The 25230-nt window shown below is 43.2% G+C and overlaps 2 protein-coding genes across 2 annotated transcripts in view; one reads left to right on the top strand and one right to left on the bottom strand.

The window, feature by feature from the left end:
• Positions 1-17373, bottom strand: part of LOC122553879 (synaptosomal-associated protein 23-like) — a 29600-nt gene extending 12227 nt beyond the window's left edge. Inside the window, exon 1 of the mRNA XM_043698336.2 lies at positions 17331-17373. The gene's annotated coding sequence lies outside the window, so the exon portion shown is untranslated. The remainder of the gene's footprint in view (positions 1-17330) is intronic.
• A 119-nt stretch (positions 17374-17492) lies between these two features.
• Positions 17493-25230, top strand: part of znf106a (zinc finger protein 106a) — a 94092-nt gene continuing 86354 nt past the window's right edge. Inside the window, exon 1 of the mRNA XM_043698332.2 lies at positions 17493-17558. The gene's annotated coding sequence lies outside the window, so the exon portion shown is untranslated. The remainder of the gene's footprint in view (positions 17559-25230) is intronic.

Genomic DNA, 25230 nt, shown 5'->3' with positions numbered 1-25230 from the left:
TAACTGTAGTTATTACTGTTATGAAATATACCACCTTGTTAACAAAGAAAGTGCCTCTTGTTTAGACTCATTAATTAATACTGATCATTAGAGGAGCCCTAGACACAGTATTGACAAAGTGAAATGGGGACAGCCAACTACCTCAACCACCACAGTATCACATACTGACAGCAGTGACATAAGCCTGCTTCTATTACTCTGCATCTCATTAACAGCAAGACACATCTATTTCATCTTCCTCAAATCTTTACAAACAGGAGTGAGGGAGGTCTTAAAGATTTTAAAAATACAAAGGGCTTTTTTTTTAAAAAAAAACAGTGGCTTGTGTGTGCAATGAACTTAGAGGAAGTGGTGGATGCAGGTACAGTAACAACATTTAAAAAGATATTTTGAGAAGTACATGAATGAGAAACATTTGGAGAGATAGAGGTCAAGCACAGACAGGTGGGACTGTGGTCGCTGTGGACTAGTTGGACCGAAGAGTCCATTTCCATGCTGCATGACTCTGAAGAGGAGTGAGTGGGGCATCAAAAATTCCTGATGAAGGCTTTTTTTTAGATTAGATTACTTTACAGTGTGGAAACAGGCCCTTCGGCCCAACAAGTCCACACCGACCCGCCGAAGCGCAACCCACCCATACCCCTACATTTACCCCTTACCTAACACTACGGACAATTTAACATGGCCAATTCACCTGACCTGCACATCTTTGGACTGTGGGAGGAAACCGGAGCACCCGGAGGAAACCCACGCAGACACGGGGAGAATGTGCAAACTCCACACAGTCAGTCGCCTGAGGCGGGAATTGAACCCGGGTCTCTGGCGCTGCGAGGCAGCAGTGCTAACCACTGTGCCACCGTGCCGCCCACCCTGCCCGGAACAATTCTCCTGCTCTTTCAATGCTGCATGATTTGCTGTGCTTTTCCAGCACCACACTTTTCAACTCAAATTCATTGGTTTCTTCAAATGAAAGAAAGTGATTTTTTTTTTGTTTGCACAACCTTTAGGAAGTTCCAACTTGCCTTACAGTTAATAAAGTACTTTCCAAGTGTAGTCACTGTTGTAACGAGCAAACATCCTGTTTTTATAAAAAGCTTTCCCTCAAGTGCATCTATGCCATTTGTCCCAAATATTCCACATAGTCACGAACTCTCCATTCTAATCATTCCTCATTGGATTTACTGGCGATCTGCTTATAATTGTGCTTTTTAATTCTGGACTCTCATCACCAGTGGAAACGTTTTCCCTGCATCAACCCTATGAAACACTTCCATAAATTTAAAGACCAGGCACATCATGCTGCCTCAACCTTCCCTTGTGCAAAGAAATCCCTAACCTGGTTAGCAAATTTATATGATGATATAATCAAAGCAGCACGCAGTGCTCCAACTGTTAACCATGGTCTATACAGGTCATATGCAAGTAAGACTTCCATTTAACATTTATTCCTGATACCTCTATACCTACAGGCAGCTTATGATTGCCACAGGGAGGCAAAATCTGCACCCAAGCCAAGTTGCAACTCTTTTACTGAATTCCTAAGCAGGGACTGCAGGCAGCTGTTCAACTGCAGGGAGCATTACAGTCAAACCAGAATTATGTCCAGTCAAACAACAACAACGTGCTTTCGTACAGCACTACTTATCTTGTAAAACATTTCAAAGCACTTAATTGCCTGACATTCCCTAGTGGCATTGTGGGCCAACCCACAAAAGGTAGTCTACACTGGTTCAAACCAGTAGCTCACCATCACCTTCCCAAGGGCAATAAATGCTGGTACACCTCGCAACGCCACATCCCACAATGAATAAAACAACTTTCATTCAAACCCCACTCAGGACAGACTGGGAATCATGAAAATTAAACACTGACAAACAGTGACATTTACCTGAATTTAGAGAGGATTTAACACCAAGCAATACACGCTACACATCTGGTTTCCCATTACACCTGCCATCTCCCATTCATTATGGATCATTTTAAGTTTTTAGAACCTGCTGTTTCCCACTATTGGATATTTAATTAAATTTTGTGCTCAAACAGAAACTCAACAAGCACTCTCCAATTCAGAAACACGCAGGATTGGACAGCATGGGGGTTAGATACAGAGTAAAGCCCTCTCTACTCTTGTACACTGACTGCAGATCTACCTCTACTTTGCATTTACTTTTGGTTTAAAAGAGCAAGTCCCCTCGATACCATCCCCATCAAAATGTTCCCAGGACAGGGACAGCATGTGAGGAATTAAATACACTGAGTAAAGCTCTCTTTTGGGCGGCACGGTGGCACAGTGGTTAGCACTGCTGCCTCACAGCGCCAGAGACCCGGGTTCAATTCCCGCCTCAGGCGACTGACTGTGTGGAGTTTGCACATTCTCCCAGTATCTGCATGGGTTTCCTCCGGGTGCTCCGGTTTCCTCCCACAGTCCAAAAATGTGCAGGTTAGGTGAATTGGCCATGCTAAAATGCCCGTAGTGTTAAGTGAAGAGGTAAATGTAGGGGAATGGGTTGCGCTTCAGCAGGTCGGTATGGGCTGAAGGGTCTGTTTTCACACTGTAAGTAATCTAATCTTTACTTTGTTAAATTGAAAGTTACATCAACAATCCCCTCCCTCACCACTCTTTTAAACTACAAGAAAACCAAATAAAGCTCCAAGCACTGTCCCAAACACTCCTGGGACAGTGACAGCACATTGTTAGATGAGACAGATGTACAGCACGGAAACAAACCCTTCAGTCCAACTTATCCATGCTGACCAGATATCCTAATCTAATCTAATCTAGTCCCATTTGCCAGCACTTGACCCATATCCCTCTAAACCTGTCCTGTTCATATACCTATCCAGATGCCTTTTAAATATTGGAATTGTACCAGCCTCCACCACTTCCTCCGGCAGCTCATTCCATACACACACCACCCTCTACATGAAAAGGTTGTCCCTTATGCAGAGTAAAAATCCCTCATCTCTTAAACTAAAAGTAAGTGGAAAGTAATGCTCTCTTGATACTGTCCACATCAAACACACAAAGGACGGGCTAGACACAGTGTAAAGACTAAAAAAAAGTAAAGCTCTCTCTATTCTTTGAAACTGAAACTAAAAGTTCCTCTACACCATCTCCATCAAAACACTCTCTGGGCAGGTACAACACAGAACTGCATCCAGAATGAAGCTCCTCAGCAACTGTCCCAATTCCATGGTTGTGGACAAAGTTAGATATACTACCATCAGAGTACATGTGATAAGAAAAAGGGACAAAGAATGGGGAGTGAGAACAAAAGCAATGGCTGTTTTGTTAACTTCTGCCCTTGCCTCTGCCTCAAGTAATCAATTTAAACTCCTCTCTCTGGGGGTAGCATCAACATCAGCAAGTGTCAGATATCATTGTCATCGAGATTAACACCATCTGATCAGCTGGGTCTCTCTTTCAATAGCCCACAGAGTTAATTCTGCTCCATTTTACATTTTTCGATAGTTCTCTAATTCCTTCACTCTTGCCATGGGGTCTTCCTTAGCTCCCAAGCAATATTGTCAAAAAGTGTGGCACTGGAAAAGCACAGCCGGTCAGGCAGCCTCCGAGGAGCAGGGGAGTTAATGTTTTATGACATTCCTCATGAAGAGCTTATTCTTGAAATGTTGACTCTCCTACTCCTCAAATGCTGCTTGATCAGCTGTGGTTTTCCAAGCACACTTCTTGTCTCTGATCTCCAGCATGTGTGTCCTCACTTTCTCCTATCTGTTATTGTTAAGTCCTCGCTTTTCAGCTACTTATCTTTCCCCTTCCAATTTGCCTTCAACACAAAAAGGAATCTTTTGATCTCCCTATTCCTCTGCAACCCCAACTCTCCAACCTCCCCTTTCTTTTCAAATCTGTCTCTAAAAGTAAGTGGAAAGTAATGCTCTCTTGATACTGTCCACATCAAACACACACAGAACAGGGACAGCATGGGGCAGCACAGTGGCTAGCACTGCTGCTTCACAGCACCAGGGTCCCAGGTTCAATTCCAGCCTTGGGCAACAGTCTGTGTGGAGTTTGCGCTTCTCCACGTGGGTTTCCTCCGGGTGCTCTAGTTTCCTCCCACAGTCCAAAGATGTGCAGGTCAGGTGAACTGGCCGTGCTAAATTGCCCGTAGTGTTAGGTGCATCAGTCAGAGGGAAATGGGTCTGGGTGGGTTACTTTTTGGGAGGGTCGGTGTGGACCGGTTGGGCCGAAGGGCCTGTTTCCACATTGTACGGAATCGAATCTCTTTTTCCTGGAATCCATGATCCAGTCCCTCCAGTTTTCAACCCTGTTGTGGGGCTGAACGGATCAGAAGTCACAAATGACCCCATGTGACTCCGACAAGGTAAACTATCCCCCCCTCACATGCACCTTGACCCTTTCACCTCACTGAACACACTACATGCCTCCAATATCTCTCCACTGCTGGGAAATGCAGTAAATATCTGTTTCCATTTTCCTCCAATTGTAGGAGGATGACTCCTCTTACCAATCCCACCCTGTTATCAATGGTTTCCCCAAGAACCTTCCCTCAGCTCTACACTTCCATCTCAGAAATATCATTCAAAAAGGAACATCAGTTTTTCCACGTCACCATCATTACTATTGCAAAATCATCAAACTACTTATCTGATAAGCAGAAATTTCCTCCTAAATATTGGCAAAACTATATTTCTAACCACTAACACCACTCCTTTCCTAGCAATCGGCTATGGCCGTATCTGCAACCTTGATTTCTTTCTATCTTGATCTACAACAGCTACTCTCATCTCTGGGAGCCAACCTGTTCTAACCATGTTCCACTCCGCCACTGTCTTGGCTGTCTGCAACCCTCAACGACACATTGTTAACCTTTAAACTTGAAATGCCAATGGACTCCTGGCTAGTCTCCCACTTTGTCTTTACAAACTAGAGGTCAGCCAAAGCTCTGCTGTCAAACTCGCACCAAATAACATTCACCTACCCACCCCATGCTCACTAACCCAAACCTGCTCCTGGTCAAACCACATCATTTTCAAAATTCTCACTTAATTTGCAAATTTTTTCACGGCCTTGATCCGCCTCATCTCTTCTAAGCTACAAGTAGTACCCTGTTTCTAGCATCTAGGACAGGAGTAGGATTCAATTTCCAAACAAATTTAGAGTTGTTAGGTGTAAAGTATTCAATACCAAGCACACTGTCAGAAGCAAGTGATCAACTTTAAGATAAGTGAAAACAGCAAGGCTGACAGAGGAAAAACAGCTGGGGTGGAGTCAAAGCTAAGAGGCTGTTATTTACAATTAAAAGAAAATGAGAGATAAAAATGAAAGAGTAAGTTTCTCAGTGCTCTGTATAGAAGAGGGGCTACCATTCTGGGAATCAGTGCAACAGATTCATAGACAGTATTGATTACACATGGGACCTTGAAATGAAGAACAGTAACAGCACAACTTATTACTTTAAGTTAGGTTCTTTCAATTGCATGCCCTTCTTTTTAGATTAGATTTCTTACTTACAGTGTGGAAACAGGCCCTTCGGCCCAACAAGTCCACACCGATCCTCCGAAGAGCAACCCATTCCCCTACATTTACCCCTTCACCGAACACTACGAGCAATTTAGCATGGCCAATTCACCTAACCTGCACATTTTTGGACTGTGGGAGGAAACTGGAGCACCCAGAGGAAACCCACGCAGACACTGGGAGAACTTGCAAACTCCACACAGACAGTTGCCTGAGGCGGGAATTGAAGCCCGGTCTCTGGCGCCGTGAGGCAGCAGTGCTAGCTGCTGTGCCACTGTGCTGCCCTTGTTCTTTATTTAACTGCTCATCAAATACAAAAGGTCATAAGATATTCTTGTGAAACAGTGGTAACATCCCTGTCTCTAGGCAAAGGAGTCCTGGGGTTAAGTCCCACATGCTCCAGAGGTCAGAGAGTCATACAATAATACAGAAAACAACTGGATTACAGCCAAAGCAAATTTACTGCAATTGGGTTAATAAATGACAAAAAGACCACCCTTGTAAAAAATGTCAGAGCTGGAAAATGACAAAAATGCACAGGGTTAATTAAAATGCAATATAAGGAAAAAGATCTGTACCAAATTTCAATAACAGTCTGTACTTTGAAAGCTGCATCCAAGGGCTTCTCCCAAATGTACATAGAGCTGTACAGGATGGAAACAGACTGTTCTGTCCAACTCGTCCATGCTGACCAAGACATCCTAAATTAATCTAGTCCCATTTGCCAGCAATTGGCTCATATCCCTCTAAACCCTTTCTATTCACATACCCATATAGCCTTTTAAAATGCTATAATTGTACCATCCTCCACCACTTCCTCTGGCAGCTCGATCCATACACCCTCTGTACAAAATGTTGCCCCTCAGGTCCCTTTTCCCTTAAACCTATGCCTTCTAATTTTGGATCCACTCACATTGGTTATTCACCTTATGCATGCCCCTTATGATTTTATAATCCTCTATAAAGGTCACCTCTCAGCCTCCGATGCTCCAGGGGAATAAACTCAGCCACAGCACATTCAGCCTCCTCCTCAACCCTCTAATTCCGGCACAACTTTAACTTTTTCTGAACTCATTCAAGTTTAACAACATCCCTCCTATTGTAGTGGGAACCAAAATTGAACGTAGTATTTCAAAAGTGGTTTCACCAATGTCCTGTACAGCTGCAACAATGACATACCAACTCCTATACTCAATACACTGACCAATGAAGACAAGCATGCCAAAAGCCTTCTTCACCACCCTGTCCATTTGTGACTCCACTTTCAAGGAACTATGTACCACCCAGTCTTTGTTCAACAACACTCCCCAAGGTCCTACATTAAGTGTATAAGTCCTGTCCCAGTATGCCTTACCAAGATGCAATCCTTTGCATTTATCTAAAGTCCTTCTACCACTCCTCGGTCCATGGATCATGAGATAACTTCCTTCATTGTCCAGTACACCATCAACTTTGAGTGTCCTCTGCAAACTTCATGCCATATTTTTTATATTCAAGTTCAAATCATTTATATAAATAACCAAAAGCAGTGGATCCAGCACCATTCCATGTGGCACACCACTGGTCACAGGTCGCCAGTCCAATCAACAACCCTCCACCATCACCCTCTGTCTCTGACCTTCAAGCCAATTGTGTGTCCAATTAGCCAGTTTCCCCAGATTCCATGTGATCTAATCTAGTTAACCAGTCTTCCATGTGGAACCCTATCAAAAGCCTTGCTGAAGTCCATATAGATAACATCTGTCACTCTTGAGGTGCCCGTATCACCTCAAACAAAAACTCAGCTAAATTCATGAGACACAATCTCCCATGCACAAAGCCATGTTGACAACCCCAAATCAGTCCTTGTCTTTCCAAGTGCATGTCCATCAGAATCCCTCCAACAACAAATGATGTCAGGCTCACCAGTCCGTAGCTTCCTGGCTTTTCTTGACCAACTTTCGTAAGTAGTGGCACCACATTAATCAACCTCCAGTGTTTTGGTACTTCACCCATGAATGCTGATGATACAAATATCTCAACAAGGGGCCCAGCAAACTCTTCCCTAGCTTCCCAGAGTGTTCTGGGATGTATAACAACATCTCTGAACATGTAATTGTCTGGGTAATGCAAGATTACATTGTTATGATTTTTAATCACTTATGACTTTGAGGTCATAATTTATAATTTTATTTAGTTTCACACTATGGACTTTTTTTAAAAAAGTTTTTAACCAACTAGAGTAATTGGGGCCAACTTTAGTATATCACCAGATTTAATCCCATCGAAGAACTGACCCGAGACAATAAACCCTGGAAACATGTAAACAGCTTTTAGCATCTTCACAGCTGTTAACTCTGAAGAATGAAACCCTCAGAAGTTATTTGTGTGATGTATATGAACACGTCTATGTAGACATCAGCTAAGCTGAACATACAACTGACATGGAGACAGCTCATCTGGAGACTGAATTTGGCAGAAACCACTCACTGTCAGAGTGAGTAGCTTTCACACTCTCTGCAATATTCCATCTAGGCTTTCAGCTTGGGTTGGGTACTCTCTATATTGCTGCAAGCAGACAAATATCTCTATCATTGAGCAAATATCTATATCACTGACTATAACTAAAATGCAGGTGAAGACCACCTCTGGATAGTTGTGGACAGCTAGAACCAGTAAGCAAGCTTTTGCTTATCTTGTATTTTCTTATTAAATCTTAATTTGGCCAAGGTTAACCACTATTATATGTATACATTTGTGCACAAACTGTAGATTTTTTTTGACATTCTAAAATAAATTTGGAGTGGATTTTAGCAAAATAAAGTATGTCTCTTACTTGCTTAATTCAAGAAATCCTGTCAGACACCTTCTTTATTACAGCATATAAACAGTGAGTACACACATACAAAATTGGCAAAACATCATTTGAGAGATAAAGCCTGTTAATATAATAAATCAATGCGAATGGGAAAAGAAAGCTAATAGAAACCACAGAGCCATACAGAGACCTTACATGGACGCTCTCATATTGCTTCAGTCTACAATCTTTTCAGAAGGAGTGCTCTGGGACCCATACCATTTACACCCAGACATACAGTGAGGTTAGGGCTGATCAGGGATAGTGGAGGGAACTGAAGTCACAGGAGGTAAGGGAGGTCCTTAATGAATCCTTTACTTCAGTATTCACTAGTCATTTGTGTGGACAGCGTGAAACAGTCCGATGTTAAGGAGGAGGATGTGCTGGAAATTTTGATAAACATGGGGATAGATAAGTTCCCTGGGGCAGATGAGATATACCCAAGGTTACTACAGGAAGCAAGGGAAGAGATTTCTGTGCCTTGGCAATGATCTTTGTGTCCTCACTGTCCACTGGAGTAGTACTAGATGATTGGAGGGTGGCAAATGTTATTCTTTTGTAAAAGAAAGGAAATAGGGATAACCCCGAAAATTAGTAAGTTTTACGTCAGTGGTGGGCAAATTATTGGAGAGGATTCTGACAGACAGGATTTATGATTATTTGGAAAAGCATTGCTTGATAAGAGATGGTCAGCATGGCTGTGTGAGGGGCAAGTCATGACAGGACAAGCCTGACTGAATTCTTTGAGGATGTGACAAAACACTGATGAAGGTAGAGCAGTAGTTGTGGTGTATATAAATTTTAGCAAGGTGTTTGATAAGGTTCCCCCATGGTAGGCTCATTCAGAAAGTAAGGAGACATGGGATACAGGGAAATTTGGCTGGATACAGAACTGGCTGGCCCATAGAAGACAGAGGGTGGTAGTAGATGAAAAATATTCAGCCTGGAGCTCGGTGACCAGTGGTGTTCCACAGGGATCGGTTTTGGGACCTCTGCTCTTTGATAGTGGAAGGTGGGTTAGTATGTTTGCCAATGACACAAAGGTTGGTGGAGTAGTGGATAGTGTGGAGGGTTGTTGTAAGTTGCACTGGGTCATTGACAGGATGCAGAGCTGAGCTGAAGTGGCAGATAGAGTTCAAACTAGAAAAGTGTGAAGTGATTCATTTTAGAAAGTCAAATTTGAATGCAGATTATAGGGTTAAAGACAGGATTCTTGACAGTGTGGAGGAACACAGGGATCTTGGGGACCACGTCCATAGATCCCTCAAAGTTGCCACCCAAGTTGATAGGGTTGTTGAGAAGGCGTTTGATGTGTTGGCTTTCATTAGCCGGGGGATAGAGTTTTAAGAGCTATAAGATTATGCTGCAGCTCTATAAAGCACTAATTGGTCCACATGTGGAAAATTGTGTTCAGTTCTGGTTGCCTCATTATAGGAATGATGTGGAAGCGTTAGAAAGGGTGCAGTGGAGATTTACCAGGATGCTGCCTGCACTGGGGGGCATGTCTTATGAAGGAAGGTTGAAGGAGCTAGGGCTTTTCTCATTTCAGTAAAGGAGGATGAGAGGTGACTTGACAGAGGTGTACAAGAATGATGAGAAACATAAATAGAGTCGATAGCCAGAGACTTTTACCAACGGTAGAAATGGTTCTCATGAGGGGGCATAATTTTAAAGGTCATTGGAGGAAGGTTCAGGGGAGATGTCAGAGGTAGGTGTTTTTTATACAGAGAGCAGTGGGTGTGTGGTAGTAGAATTTGATACCTTAGGGACATTTAAGCGACTCTTAGATAGGCACATGGATAATAGTAAAATGAAGGATATGTAGGTAAGTTTGATCTAAGAGTAGGATAAAAAGTTGACAAAATCGAGAGCCAAAGAGCCTGTACTGTGCTGTACTGTTCTACGTTCTATATCTCTCACCATCTGCAACAGTTTGTTGAAAAACAGCTTTGGCAGTTTAAAACCTCAGGTCATTTTTGGACATTACATCGGAGCTGACGCTTGCACGAGCAGTTCTGAGCTAACCATGCAGTATTGCCAACCCGTAGTTCTGCATCTTTCTGCAACGAGCAGGAGTCACAACTTTACATTGTGCATCTGCTTATCTGAACTCTCATCTGTGACTCAATTGACAGCGGTCTCACCTTAAGAGCCAGAGGATTGCGGGTTCAAGTCCCACAGTAGACACTTCAGCCTGCAATCTCCAGTGCAGTATGGATGGAAGTGTAATACTATCAAAGTTCTTTTTGGTAAGATATAACACTGAGGCTCCACCCGTCCAGTCAGGTGAAAGATCCCGTAGAAGTATACAAAGAACCGGGGCATTTCCCTCACCAGTCAGCATCGTAATCCAGATGTCATTACATTGTTGTTTGTTGAGCCTTGCTGTCACCCATTTCCTACACTGAAACAAATTACTTAATTGGCCACAGAGCATCCTGGGACATCCTGAAACAAAAATGCTGAGCTTTGTAAGAATATTCCTTAGCAGCTGGGAGAGCTCGAGTAGAGCTGTCATACTAATGCTTAACATTGTTTCACACCATCTAAGTATAGATGGGCTAAGTGGCCCACAGCACCCTGCTGGGTGAGCAGCAGCTGCCTGTTGGTTGCATAAAGGCCCATAAATCAACTAGCTATACAAAAGAGCAAAGTCCTGTATCTGAAGGAGGATCGCCACAGAAATTTGAAAAGATAACACAGTATACAGGATCTGTGAGGGAACTTAGAATGGCTAGATTGCAGCTTGACTGAGAAACTCAAAGAAATGGGAAGAGCTTAGTGGAGAAACAATTGAAACCCTTATTTATCATTTTGTTACATGTGCCACAAGGAGAAAATGTTGCAATTGATTTTGAACAAAGTGCACCGGAACAGTTACAAAATACAGCTTTATCCAATGCAGTAAACACAACCAGTCCTGAACTCAGGATATCCTGAAAACAGTCAGATACTTTCCAGTAAGTGCAGCCAGTGTTATTTCTGTCAGTCAGTTATGGAGACAGACCCCAGACAGTCAGGGACACATGAACGACCCTGGTCACTGCTACAGCCTCCTATTTGAGTCAGAAGGTGATCCACTGCAGACACTTGAGCCAAGAATACAGGCTGGTGACCCAATGTTTTTGGATAGGACATTAAATAGGAGGTTCCGTGCGCATTTTCAGATAATACTGCATCAACCTGAACAGAGGAGCTCTGTCTGTTGTCCTGATCAATATTTATCCCATAACTATCATATTAAAAAAAAACAATTCAGAGAGTAGGAGCTTGTCGAGTGCAAATCAGCTGCTGTTTCCTACGTTACAATGCCATGTCACAATAAATGAAGTACTTTTGAAGTCAGTGTTTGAGGTTGTTCAGAAGTTGTGAAAGATACTGTATATGCAAATTAGTTCAATTAGAACCTCACAACCAGGGGTATGGAAAGTAACACAATTAGTCCAAATACTCAGACAAATTTGACTCATTACTTAATAATGCGCACTGGAGACTTGATTCACTCATATTCGGAGTCAATACGCATGGTGCTGTAAAAGCACGGCAGGTCAGGCAGCATCCGAGGAGCAGGAGAATTGTCATTTTGGCCTAAGTTACATTTCAGTGGTAACTGATCAGAGGACTATTCAAAAGAATTATGTTATTTGACTACAGGGACGAATACATCAGATCAGCTAGCTCCAGACCCACACAGGCGTCTCGGTGGCACAGTGGTTAGCACTGCTGCCTCTCAGCGCCAGAGACCTGGGTTCAATTCCCGCCTCAGCCAACTGTCTGTGTAGAGTTTGCACATTCTCTCCGCGTCTGCGTGGGTTTCCTCCAGGTGCTCCGGTTTCCTCCCACAGTTAGGTGAATTGGCCATGCTAAATTGCCCGTAGTGTTAGGTGAAGGGGTAAATGTAGGGGAATGGATCTGGGTGGGTTGCTCTTCAGAGGGTCGGTGTGGACTTGTAGGGCCGAAGGTCCTATTTCCACACTAAGTAATCTAATCTAAAACAGCCTGCATTCCATGTCGTACTGCTCAGTCGAGTGTCTGTTGATTCAAGTTGCAAACATACAGCAAAAATAAAGCATTTCCTGACATATGCATGCAATTAAGATAGGTCAACAGTTCTCTGCTAGTGAAACAAAAAGTATTACAAAATTTGTTTTGTGCCCAGTATCAACATTTACAAACAGGAGTCATGCCAAACATGTTGATTGTGCAAGATGTGCCATGTTTGACAGATGTTTCTTGCAGTGTCAGTGACAAACCAGTCATCCTTGTCTGACACAGCTCACAGCACTCCCAGCCAGGTTCTGAAACGATTAGCTCGAGTTAGTAAAACCCTTTGACACGTCCATCACCCAGAGTGGTCTCAGCACTTTCCACTTCTTCCTGGAAAGAAGGCCTGAATCATTCCCAAACACCTCCACATGCCAGCTGGCTGAGCTTGTCCTCACTTTTTAAAAACTTCTCATTTAACTCCAATCACTTTCTTCAGGTTAAAGGCATGGCCATGGGTACCTGCATGGGCTTCAGTTATGCCCGTCTGTTTGTGGAATATGTGGAAGATTCCTTGTTCCAGGGCTATCAGCCCCACCCTCAACTCTTTCTCCACTAAAACCGATGATATCATCATTGCTTCTCCCACTTTTTCAGAATTAGAAAAAAAAGTATGAATTTTGCTTCTAATTTTCACCTCACTCTGACCTGGTCCATCTCTGACTCCTTCCTTCCTCCTTGACATCTGTTTCCATTTCTGGGGATAGGCTAGCCATGAAACTCCACTATAAACTCTGACTCCCAAACTTACCTTGACTTTACATCCTCACACCTTACTTCCTCTAAAGACTCCATTCCATTCTCCTGGTTTCACCATCTTTGTCATGTCAGTTCTGATGATGCCAAAGTCCACAAAGGAATCTCCAAAATAGCCACCTTTTCCCACGACTGAGGACTCCACCCCTCCGCTTCACATACCACCATCCCCTCCCCAACCCCAAACCAACACCACCACCACGGTTCCCCTCAGCCATGTCTGGCCCCTCTCCTGCATTTCTGCTCTCACCCATCATCTTTCCACACATAATAATCATAGGATCACCCTGGTCCTCACTTCCCATCCAAACAGCATCCACATCCAAAGGATCGTTAGGTGCCATTTCCACCACCTCTAACAGGATACCAAAACCAGACACATATTCCCCTCCCCTGTTAGCCTTCTGCAGGGACCATTCTCTCCAGGACATCCTCGCCCACTCCTGCTCCACTCCCAACACTTTCCCATACAAATGCAGAAAATGCCCATTTTCTCACTATCCAAAGCTCCAGATATACATCCCAGGTGAAGCTGCAATTTACCTGCACTGTATTCAATCTTGTCTCCTGTCACTGTTACTCAGAGACTGGGTGACCACTTTGCAGAACACCTACATTCGGTCCACAAAAATGACCCTGAGCTTCCAGTTGCCTGACACTTCAAAACACCAGTGTTCGCTGGCTAACATCTCTGCCCGAGGCTTGCTGCAGTGCTCCAGTGAAGCTCGGCGCAAATTGAAAGAACAGCGTCTCATTTTCTGATTGGGAACCCTGCAGCCTTCAGGATTCAATATCAAGTTCAATAATTCTAAATTCTGAGCATCTTTCCCCAACCCCCACACGCATCCCCCTTGTCATCACATGGGTTGTTACCACTAACAATCCACTATCACTAATCACCTAATCACCCAGAGAGTGGTGGCTGTGTGGAATGCTCTGCCCCAGAGGGCAGTGGAGGCCCAGTCTCTGGATTCATTTAAGAAAGAGTTGGATAGAGCTCTCTAGGATTGTGGAATCAAGGGTTATGGAGATAAGGCAGGAACAGGATACTGATTAAGGATGATCAGCCATGATCATATTGAATGGTGGTGCAGGCTCGAAGGGCAGAATGGCCTATTCCTGCACCTATTGTCTATTGTCCCTATCAACAGCTATTCACTCTCCCGGGCTGACTATTACCCATTCGGTTGCCCACCTGCTGTTTTCTCTCCGGGCTTCATCTCCAATCATTTACTCCTCCCAACTTCAGCAAATACTATATTTGCTGAAATACCTTTTCCTAGCTACAATTAGGTCGGAAGGTCACTGGTCCAGAAACATTAACTCTACTTCCTCTCCACACACTGCCAGAGCTGCTGAGTTTCACCAACAATATCTGCTTTTGTTTCAGATTTTCACCATCTGCAGTACCTTTTTAGTTTTGTGTACACTTTGCCCTAAAGCCAGTGCTGGAAACAAATTATACCATTTGAATTACTCCCAAATGAACAACCCCCTCAAACAATAGATCAGAGGGGATTCTAAAGGCAGAGTCAGCCAGACCTGAATCAAGGAAGTTTGAGGAAGTGTCTCATCAGACGTGAAAGACAAATTTTGCTTCTCTTTCCACCGCCAGAGTTGCTGAATTCCTCCAGCTCTTTCTGTCTGTATTATTTTTAAGGGGTGTACATCTCTGTGACTATGACAGGTTCTACACTTGCTGTAAAACACCAGAGCTAAATTGCCCCGACTTCAACTGTAAATTTAACTCAAACTACATGACACACAGATAGGTCTACCACCTAACAAAACCTAGTTCACAAGCACAGGTTTTTGTTTGGGGAGGGGGGTGATGGTGGTGATGTGTGATATGTTTCAGAGATGGGATGATGAAAACGTTACAGATGGCAAGCAGGGGAAGAAAAGGAGCAGCTTATGGCAGTAGGATGGGAGGGGGGTGAGGAAGAGAGGTAGACGGGGTACTTTAAATCTCAGAATATGCTCCATAGCAGGGCATCTTTCAGTCATTATGATGCCTGTGTTGGCTCTCAAGAAAACCAGTTTAGCACATCTCAATTCCCATTCCTTTATCCCTCAAACAATGCATTTCTAATTCCTTTGGAAATTAACATTTGAATCTGACCCTCCCGTACATTGCATATCCTAACCCATCAGTGTAAAAAACCTTTTCCTCAGTGCACTCAGTCCTTATTATTAACCTCTATGTTCTTCTGCTCTCTCATCTGCTAATGTGAACAGGTTCTCTCAGCCTATACCCCTCAAGTTTGGATGTTTTATGAAATATTTTCTTTAGAGAAGATAAAAGTGAGCAAACATCCCAGCTTCTCCAAAACAAAAACAGAAATAGAAACTGCTGAGCTGGTCTGGCATTATGTAGAGGGCAGAGTTAAGTCCAGTAAGAATCTGCAGAACCTTTTCAATTCATGCACCTAACTTGGAGTCACGGTCATACAGCATGGAAACAGACCACTCAGATCCTTCTAACTCTAAGCTCTGCAAACACTCACCACTAGATAATATGCTTCATTTTTATTCTCTCTGCTAAGAATGGTCAATTTCCCACTGGATACTAAACTTGCCAGATCTTCACCCACTCACTTAACCTATCGATAATACCCCTCTGTAGCTCCCTTACAACTTACTTTTCAATCTATCTGTAGGCCAAGAGTAGCTTTTCTTTTGCCATTTCTATCATATATAACTGATACAGCAAAAACAAGACAGCAAATGTAGCATTGCTTTCTGTTCCTTCATCTAAATCATTCTTAGAAATTGTAAAAAGTGGAGGCCCCAACAATGCCCATAGCACACCACTAGTTCCACGTTGCCAACCATAAAATGACCCATTTATCCTCACTGAAACTTATCAAATGCCTTCTGAAAATTCAAGAATACTACATCCATCAGTTTCCCCTTAACTATCATTAGCGTTACTTCCTTAGAAGTCCAATAAAATGGTTAGACAGGATTTCTCTTTCACAAAACCATGTTGACTCTGCCTGAATTTCCAAAATGGCCTGCTACAATGTCTTTAATAATCATTGTTATAACAATTGTTAAGCTAAATAGCCTGCTGCTTGGTCCTTTTTTTAAATTAAAGTTACTTTCACTACTTTCCAATCCAATGAAAACTTTGAGTTTTGGAAAATTAAAACAAATGGATAAACAGTCACTTCTTTGAAATACATTTAGATGAAGCCCTTCAGTGTCCAGGAATTGCCAGCCCACAGTTCCAACAATTTGCTCAGTAATACTTCCCAGGAGATTGTAATTTTCCTGAGTTGGTCCCTGCCTTCCACTTCTTGACTTAATGCTATTTCTGAGATACCCCTTCTTTCTTCAATGGTGATGACACACTTTCTTTTATTCTTTTTACTATCTTATTCACCCAGGAATCTATTCCTACACATTTTATAATCAAACCCTTTCTCCAGTGCATCTTGTAGATAGCACACTACTGCTACTGAGCATTGGTGGTGGAGGGAGTGGCTGTTTGTGAATATAGTGCCAATCAATGGGCCAACTTGCCCTGATAGTGTCAATCTCGAGTGTTGTTAGAACTGCATTCATCCAGACAAGTGGGAAGCATTCCATCACACTCCTGACTGAACCCTGTAAATGGTGGACAGGCTTTCGAGAGACGGTTGAGTTACTCGCTGCAGGATCCTAGTCTCTGACCTTGCTCTCATGGCAAATCCAGTTGAGTTTCTGGTCAATGGATCAGAAACTTCTGGTCAATTTTGAAATTGTGCAATGTACCAAGGAAACAACGCTGTATAACCATATTCATCATTACCATTTCCTATTAGCCAACTAATTTGCCCCTCCTATTCCAGCATTTATTATATACGGTGCTTTACTGAATCGCCTTTGGACGTCCATATCGACATTAACAGCACCTTAAAATTGTCAAGGAAGTTGGGTTAAACACAGTTTGCCTTTACAAAAATCCCCGCAGATTTTCCCGAATAAAGGCACATTGATCCGACTAGTTGGGGCACATTGATCCGACTAGTTGGGGCACATTGATCCGACTAGTTGGGGCACATTGATCCGACTAGTTGGGGCCCTTTGCTCACCCTACTGCCTGGTGCTTCCCCCCCCGAGAACACTCGCTCCCCAAAACCCAGAACTCATTTCTCCCCGTTCCCCCCACCCATATTGTAGAGAATACACCCCACCACTCTCACTCACCTCTCTACAGCTGTCCCTCTCCTTTCCCTCCGCTCTTGATCGAACCCACCCTCTCACTGCGCATGCCCCACGCCTGATGACGTTATCGACTCCCGATGGCCGCACCGCGCATGCGTGCGCCCCGACGCCGGTGACCTCTCCCAGGATCCCTCTCGCGTGGCCACAACAAGATGGCGGCGTTCCGTTGAGCGTGTGGCCCCGGGCTCGGGCCCGAAGGGCTGATTTACCGTGAGTAAACACTCCTCTCCCCTTCGCCACACAAAGCCACGTTCACCCGCTTCCCTCAACCCTCTCACCGCAGTCGCAACACCCTTTCCCCCCACTTAGCATTCCCGCATCATCTCCACGTTCCCTTTAACCTCGCCCCGATTCCCCTTCCTTTGGTATTCTTGTGGCAATTCGTTAGATGAGTTGGCCGTGTTCGAGGTGGAAGTTCTAAAGGAGGTGTATGTGGACAATGCGTGAAAACTTGTAAACAAGTTGGTTTTTAATTTTGGCACGCGTGGATTGCAAATGGACCAGTTGAATAGGGTGAGTTTCCCGGATAGGTATGAGGAGAAGGATGTATGTTGAAAGTGTGTACAGAAAACAGCCTCCAAGGATGTTTAACCCGAAACACTAGTGATAGGTAGATTTTTTTTTGTTTTATTTCATTTATTATTGTCAAATGTACAGTGAAAAGTTTTGTTGTGGTGCAGTACTGGCAGATCACATACAAAGTGTATTAAGTAATAGAAAACAGCGAAGAATACAATGTTACAGTTGTGGAGGAGGTGCACAAAGAGTGAGATCAGTATTTACATTTAAAATTTGAGAGATCCATTCAGAAGTCTAATAATAATGGAGAAGAAGCTGCTGTTGAATTAGGTGATGTGTATGCATGTAAAAGGACGCCTGGAAAATGGGAAGCCTTCATTAAATGAGATAACTAGAGTCCAGCAAAAGTATGTTCCTGTTAGGTTGAGAGGCAAGGCTTATAGGTGTAGGGAATGCTGGATGACTGGAAAAATTGAGGTTTTGGGCAAGGAAAAGAAGGAAGCATATGTCAGTTACGGGGAGCAGAGATTGAGCGAATCCTTACAAGAACACAAAGGCAGAAGGAGTGTACTTAAGGGAATCAGGAGGGCAAAAAGGGGACATGAGACAACTTTGACAAATAGGGGTACGGAGAATCCAAAGGGATTTTATACATACATTTAAGGACAAAAGAGTAAGGGAGAGAATAGGGCCCCTCAAAGATCAGCAAGACTGCCTCAGTGTGGAAGTGCAGGAGATGGGGGAGTTACTGAATGAGTATTTTGTATCAGTGTTTACTGTGAAGAAGGATTTGGAAGATAGAGAATGTGGGGAAATAGATAGTGATATCTTGAAAACATGTCCATTAAAGTGGATTAATCCCTAGGATCTGATCAGGTATACTGGAGAATTGTGGGAAGCTAGGGCCTCTTGCTGAGATATTTGATTCATCGATAGCCACAGATGAGATGCTGGAAGACTGGAAGTTGGCTAATGTGGTGCCACTATTTAAGTAAGGTGGTAAGGAAAGTCTGTGAACTGTAGAGGTGAGCCTGACATTGGTGGTGGGCAAATATATTGGAGGGACTCCTGAGGGTCAGGATTTATATGTACTTGGAAAAGTAAGGACTTGAAAGGGTCCAGAAAAGAGTTACAAGGATGTTGCCAGGGTTAGAGGATTTGAGCTATGGGGGGAGGTTGAATAGGCCAGAGCTGTTTTCCCTGGAGCGTCGGAGACTGAGGGGCATGAATAGGATAAATAGACACAGTCTCTTCCCTGGGGTGGGGGAGTCCAGAACTAGAGGGCACAGATTAGGGTGAAAGGGGAAAGATATAAATGAGACCTCAGGGGCAAGTTTTTCATGTATGTGTGTGGAATGAGCTGCTAGAGGAAGTGGTGGAGGCTAGTACAATTGCAACATTTAAAAGACATTTGGATGGATATACAAACCGGAAGGGTTTGGAAGGATATGGGCCAGGTGCTAACAGGTGGGACTAGATTGGGTTGGGATAACTGATCGGCATGGATGAGTTGGACCGAAGGGTCTGTTTTCATGCTGTACATCTCTCTGACTGAGTAGGGATAGTCAACATGGTTTGTGTGTGGGAAATTGTCTCACTAACTTGATTGAGTTTTTTTGAACAAGTAACAAAGACGATTGATGAGGGCAGAGTGGTGAATGAGATATATATGGACTTCAGCAAGGCATTTGACAAGGTAGACTGGTTCCTGATGAAGGGCTTTTGCCCGAAACATCGACTGTCCTGCTCCTCAGATGCTGTCTGACCTGCTGTGCTTTTCCAGCACCACACTGTTGACTCTAATCTCCAACATCTGCAGTCCTCACTTTCACCTGGTTAGTAAGATTAGATCACATGGAATGCAGGGAGATCTAGCCACTCTAATACAGAACTGGTTCAAAGATAGAAGACTGTGTGTGTTGGCGGAGGGTTGCTCTTCAGACTACAGGCCTGTGACCAGTGGTGCACCACAAGGATCAGTGATGTGTCTACTGCTTTTCATCATTTGTATAAATGATTTGGGTGTGAACATAGGTATGGTTGGTAAATTTGCAGATAACTCCAAAATTGGAGGTTTAGTGAACAGCGAAGAAGGCTACATCAGAGTACAATGGGAGATTAATGGGATCTTGATCAGCTGGGCGAGTGGACCAAGCAGTGGCAGATGGAATGTAACTTAGAGAAATATGAGTTGTTGCATTTTGGAAATGCAAATCAGGGCAGGACTTATGCGCCTAATGGTAAGGCTCTGGGGAGTGTTGTTGAACAAAGAAACCTTAGAGTGCAGGTTCATAATTCCTTGAAAGTGGAGTCACTAGTAGATAGGGTAGTGAAGAAGGTGTTTGGTATGCTTTCCTTTATTGGTCAGTGCATTGAGTAGAGGAGTTGAGCAATCATTTTGCAGCGGAATAAGACCATTGGAATACTGCATTTAATTCTGGTCTTTTAGCTACAGGAAGGATGTTGTGAAACTTGAAAGGATTCAGAAAAAATTTAAAAGGATGTTGCAGGATTGGAGGGTTTGAGCTATATGGAGAGGCTGAATTGACTGGGGACATTTTCCCTGGAGTGTCAGAGACTGAGGGGTGACCTTTTTGAGATTTATAACATCATAAGGGACATAGATAGGGTTAACAGACAAGAATTGGGGGGGGGGGGGGAGTTCAAAACCAAAGGGTATAGGTTTAGGGTGAGAGGGGACAATTTAAAAGGGACCAAAGAGACAATGTTTTTATGCAAAGGATGGTGGGTGCATGGGATGTGCTGCCAGTGGAAGTGATGGAGGCTGATACAATTACAACATTTAAAAGGCATCTGGATGGGTATATAAATATGAAAGGTTTTCATGGATATGGGCCAAATGCTGGTAAATAGGACTAGGTTAATTTAGGATATCTAGTCAGCAAGGACAAGTTGGACCAAAGGGTCTGTTTCCATGCTTTATATCTCTATAACTCATATATGTTTAAGCTTTTATATCTTCTGCCCAGAGATTGCAAGAGATTATCACCGAGATGGGAGGGGTCTTTGATTATGTTGGCTGCCTTCCCAAGGCAGCAAAAAATATAGGTGGAAGCAATGGATGGAAGTTTGGCTTTTGTGATAGATTTGTGAAATCAGCCCATTCTTAACGGTTGTGGGCAGAGCAGATGCCACACCAAGCAGTGATGCACCTGGATAGACTGCATTCTGTGTTGGATCTCTTGACCTAAGTGATAAAGTAGTGCACAGGCCTCTTTCTCTTGTTGAGAGTGAGGGTGTTGGGGAAATGTATTTAAGGTTGGCAGGATAGAAAAGAAACCATGGGCTGCTTTTCATTCCAGGTTAATTCTGTAAACCCACAAACCTGTTTACTTGAAGTTAAATATACAAACAATCCTCAATTATGATTTCACGATAAAATCTGAATTTTCTGAACCACATAGAACATTACAGCACTGACCTGTGGAACCAATCTGAAGCCTATCTAACCTACACTATTCCATTTTCATAATATATTTATCCAATGACCATTTAAATGCCCTTAATGTTGCAAGTCCATTACTGTTGCAGGCAAGGCATTCCATGCCCCTACTACTTTGAGTAAAGAAACTACCTCTGACATCTGCCCTATATCTATCACCCTGCAATTTAAAGCTATGTCCCCTCGTGCTAACAATTGCCATCCGAGGAAAAAGAATCTCACTATCCACCCTATCTAACCTTCTGATCATCTTCTATGTCTTAAGTCACCTCTCAACCTTCTCTCTAACGAAAACAGACTCAAGTCCCTCAGTCGTTCCTCATAGCACCTTCCCTCCATACCAGGCAACATCCCAGTAAATCTCCTCTCAACCCTTTCCAGAGCTTCCACATTCTTCCTCTAATACGGTGACCAGAACTGTACGCAATATTCCAAGTGCGGCCACACCAGAGTTTTATGCAGCTGCAATATGACCTTATGGCTCCAAAACTCAATCCCTCTCCCAATAAAAGCTAACACGCTGTATGCCTTCTTAACAACCCTATCAATCCGGGTAACAACTTTCAGGGATTGATGTACATGGACACAAGATCTCTGCTCATCTGCACTACCAAGAATCTTACCATTAGCCAAGTACTCTATAGTCCTATTGTCTCTTCCAAAGTGAATCACCTCATACTTTTCTGCATTAAACTCCATTTGCTACCTTTCAGCCCAGCTTTGCAGCTTATCTATGTTTCTCTGTAATCTGCAACATTCTTCAGCAGTATCCACAACTCCACCGACCTTAGTGTCATCCGCAAATTTACTAATCTATCCTTCTAGCCCTCATTCAGATTGCTTATAAAAGTGACAAACAGCAGTGGCCCCAGATGTTTGTGGTACGCCACTAGTAACTGAACTCCAGGATGAACATTTCCCATTAACCACCACCTTCTGACTTCTTTCAGCTAGCCAATTTCTGATCCAAACCGCGAAATCACCCTCAATCCTATGCCTCTGTATTTTGTGCAATAGCCTACCATGGGGAACCTTATCAAACACCTTACTGAAATCCATGTACACCATATCAACCGCTTTACCCTCATCCACCTGTTTGGTCACCATCTTAAAGAACTCAATAAATTGTGATGTTCAATAAGAAACATCTAAAGCACAAAATGCTCAGGCACTAGGTGACCAGTCCCAACTTTTGAGAGAGCTAAACCCAAGTCAACTTGTCACCTTACTGATGCAAGTATGCAATCTGGTGATTGGTAAAGAGATCCTTGGAGACAATTTTGAATAGATCAGCCAATCAATCATAGGATCACAGAAATAGGCGTAAGAGTTGGCTGTTTCAAACCATCAAGGCTGCTCCAGCATTCAGAAAGTGCATGGCTTGAATTTTTTTTTATTCGTTATGGGCTTTGGCTAGTCCAGCATTTCTTGCCCATCCCTTGAGAAGTTGATGGTAAAGTGTCTTGAACCTCTGCAGTCCTTGGTGATGTAGATACACTCTCAATACTGTTAGGGAGGCAGTTCTGGGATTTTAACCTAGTGACCAAGAAGGGAGAGATTTAATTCTAGACCAAGGATCATGTGTGTTTTAGAGGTGTGTTGCAGATAGTGGTGTTCACCTGCATCTGCTGCACTTGGCCTTCTAGGTGGTAGAGGGCATGGATTTGGAAGGTGCTGACGAAGGAGTCTTGGTGATTCCCGCAGTGCATCTTGCAGATGACGCACACTGCTGCCACTGAGTGTCAATGCGAGAGGGAGTGAATGTTGAAGTGATGGATGAGGTGCCACTAGGTGGGCTGCTTTGTCCTGAATGGTTCTTGACTGTTGTTGAAGCTGAACTCATTCAAGCAAGTTGAGAGCATTCTATTACACTCTGACTTATAGATGATGGACAGGCTTTGGCAAATTGGAAATTGAGCTTCTTGCTGCAGAATTCCTCACCTCTGGCCTGCTCTTGTAACCACAGTATTTATAGATATTTTCTAATCAATCTGTTCATTGGTGTTACATACCTCTGCAGCAGGTGAGACTTGAACACTGGCATCCTGGCTCAGGTAGGGATGTAAAAGCACAAGCCACAATGTTGATATGGTTAGTCCAGTTCAGTTTTAGTCAATCGTGAACTTTCCAGAATGTTAGTTCGGGGATTTCATTGATTGTAATACCATTGAATATATAGGGGCAATGGTTAGACTCACACTTCATTGTGTGAGGATACACAGTTGTGCTGAAGATTGTGCAAACACGGTTGAGCATCCCAAACTCTGTCTTTATGATGGAGTGAAGGTCATTAATGAGGCAGATGAAGATGGTGAGGCTGTGGATATTAGCCTGAAGAGCTCCTGCACTGATGACCTGGAGCTGAGATATCTGGCCTCAAGCAAGTGTAATAATCTTCCTTTGCCCTTGAAGTATGATCCACACAGCAGAGAGTTTTTCTGTCAGTTTCTGTTGATTCCAGTTTTGATAGGGCTGCTTGATATTATACATGACTAAATGTTGCCTTGGTGTCAAGGGCAGTCACTGTCACCTGACCTTTGAATTCTATTGTTTTGTTAAGTCTTTTTTGATCAAGATTGTAAAGAAGTCAGAAAGTGAGTGGGCCTGTTAGACCCAACTTGAGTTCAATAAATGTCACTTGATGGCACTATTGAGACTTTCCATCACTGGTTACATCACATCTGCTACCTTTTGTAGATTCTACCATTACTGTACTGGAACAACTTAACTTGGGCTTTGGCTTGTTCTCAAGCACAAGCCTTCAGTACCAGGGACGGAATGTTATCTGAGCCCATAACCTTTGCTGTATCCAGTGTCTACAAGTGTTTCTTTATATCATGTCAAGTTAAATCAAATTGGTGAAGATTGGCATCTGTGATGCTGGGGATCTCAGGAAGAAGCTGAGATGGATCATCTACTTAGCATTTCCATCTGATGATTGGTACAAATGCTTCAACCTTATTTTTTGCACTAATGGGCTGGGCTCTTCCATCGTTGAGGATGGAAATATTTATTGAACTGTCTCCTCTAGTTGTTTTTGAATATTCCAGTTCCTCTCATTCCTGATGAAAGGCTTATGCCTGAAACATTGATTCTCCTGCTCCTCGAATGCTGCCTGACCTGCTGTGCTTCTCCAGCACCACATTATCAACCGAGTTCCTCTCAGCTGCATGTAATAGGAATGAAGAGGTTAAATCTGCTCTATTGGCTGAACATTGCTTAGTTCTGTCTGTTGCATGCTGCTTCCACTGTTTTATACTCGTAGTCCTGTGTTGTAGATTCATCAGGTTGATATCTCATTTTTAGATTTGGCTAGTTTTGCTCCTGGAGTGCCATCCTGCACTCTTAACTGAAGAGTTTATTAATTGGCACAGACTCAACAGCTCACTGTGGAAGAGAATTCTAAAATCAATGACACTCCGAGAACAAATCTCTTACCACAGCTTAAACGGGACACCCATTTTGAAATCTTCATCAGTTCTGTTTTATTTTCAAAGGGAGCCAATATCCTGTCAAGACCCCTGACAATCCTATGTTTCAATGAGATCACCTTTAAACTCCAAGGAGCACAAGCTCACTCTGCTCAACCTTTCTTCATAAGAGAAACCCTCCTAATACAAGAATTTACCACCTCAATTAAGGAGACCAGGATTCTACTCAGTGCTCCTGGTTCAATCTCACTTTACCATACACTGTTACAGTGAGAGTTCCCCAGTTTTATTTTAACTGTTACTCCTACCAGCCGGAGGATGGTGAATTTATGGGACTGACTGCCACAGAAGCTGTGGAGGCCCAAGTCATTGAGTATATGTAAGATTGAAATAGATAGGTTCTTGATTATTGAGGGGATGAAGGATTACAGGGAGAAGGGAGAATATGTTTGAGAAACATATCAGCCAT

This window comes from Chiloscyllium plagiosum, unplaced genomic scaffold (assembly GCF_037043375.1).
Source record: "Chiloscyllium plagiosum isolate Xiang-an unplaced genomic scaffold, Cpla_swu_hap1 HiC_scaffold_8, whole genome shotgun sequence".
Taxonomy (NCBI): Eukaryota; Metazoa; Chordata; class Chondrichthyes; order Orectolobiformes; family Hemiscylliidae; genus Chiloscyllium; species Chiloscyllium plagiosum.
The sequence above is the reverse complement of the archived record's forward strand: the minus strand, read 5'-3'. Positions and strand labels throughout refer to the sequence as shown.